Source organism: Penaeus monodon, chromosome 23, assembly GCF_015228065.2.
Source record: "Penaeus monodon isolate SGIC_2016 chromosome 23, NSTDA_Pmon_1, whole genome shotgun sequence".
In the NCBI taxonomy this organism is placed as follows: domain Eukaryota; kingdom Metazoa; phylum Arthropoda; class Malacostraca; order Decapoda; family Penaeidae; genus Penaeus; species Penaeus monodon.
This window is the reverse complement of record NC_051408.1, coordinates 19,370,839-19,371,661: the sequence shown is the minus strand read 5'-3', so window position 1 is coordinate 19,371,661 and position 823 is coordinate 19,370,839. Positions and strand designations below refer to the sequence as shown.

The 823-nt window shown below is 32.1% G+C and overlaps 1 protein-coding gene across 1 annotated transcript in view; it reads left to right on the top strand.

Annotated features, from left to right (window-relative positions):
• LOC119587869 (protein DEK-like) overlaps window positions 1-689 on the top strand; it is a gene marked incomplete at its 5' end in the record, with an annotated part of 2,573 nt that extends 1,884 nt beyond the window's left edge. The window contains 1 exon segment of the mRNA XM_037936572.1: window positions 1-689.
• Window positions 690-823: the final 134 nt, after the last annotated feature.

Below are 823 nucleotides of genomic sequence, written 5' to 3'. Positions count from 1 at the left end.
TAAAAAGCAAAATTTAAATGCACTTATCAGTTATTAATCTTAATCATTATTTGGTAGCTTCAGTTTTTAAGTGATTATTCCTTAAAGTTTAAAGACTTCTGTGAGCTACGACATATTTACCCATGACCATTTTTATGCAAAGTCACCTTTGCACTAGATTTAATGTTGCCCTAAGGAAACTATATTTTAGAGCACTTCAGAGTTTTATTGGCACTCATGGAATTATATGTATTTCATGATGAATCTTTAACATTCAAATTAAAACCATTTCTTTGGTTATGGAAATAATTTACCATCAGAACTTTGTCAAGGTGTTATGATAATAGCATGAAAGTAACAGTGTTATTTATTTGCTCAGAGAACTTGGTAGGTCATGTGTGACCTTGTAATTGAGCAAAGAATTGTTAACAGGGCATATAATCATTAGTAATTTTGATTTATCAAAAAGCTGTAAATGGAGTATAGTTTTTGATTATACTGTATGATCAAAGAGTATACTGTCAAAACATATACTAAGTTTCATCCAGTCTAAAAAGATGGATAACAAATGTGAACTTGGAAGATTTAGGTTCTAAAAAAGCAGCTCAAAATCTCTGATCTTTTACATTTACAAATTTTACCTACCCCTTTTTTACCAGATAAGGTCATGGCAAAATGTAAGATTATTCTAATAAAGTAGGTTTTAGATACAAGTTGGTTTCAAGTTCCTTCAAGTTTTAGGTTATTTTCCTTCTTGTTTCCTCTCCAATCCTGTTGTTATCAAGGGGGGGAAGGGGCAAAGATGGGGACTGAGGCCGTGTTGAGGATCATCCCAACTACCCTT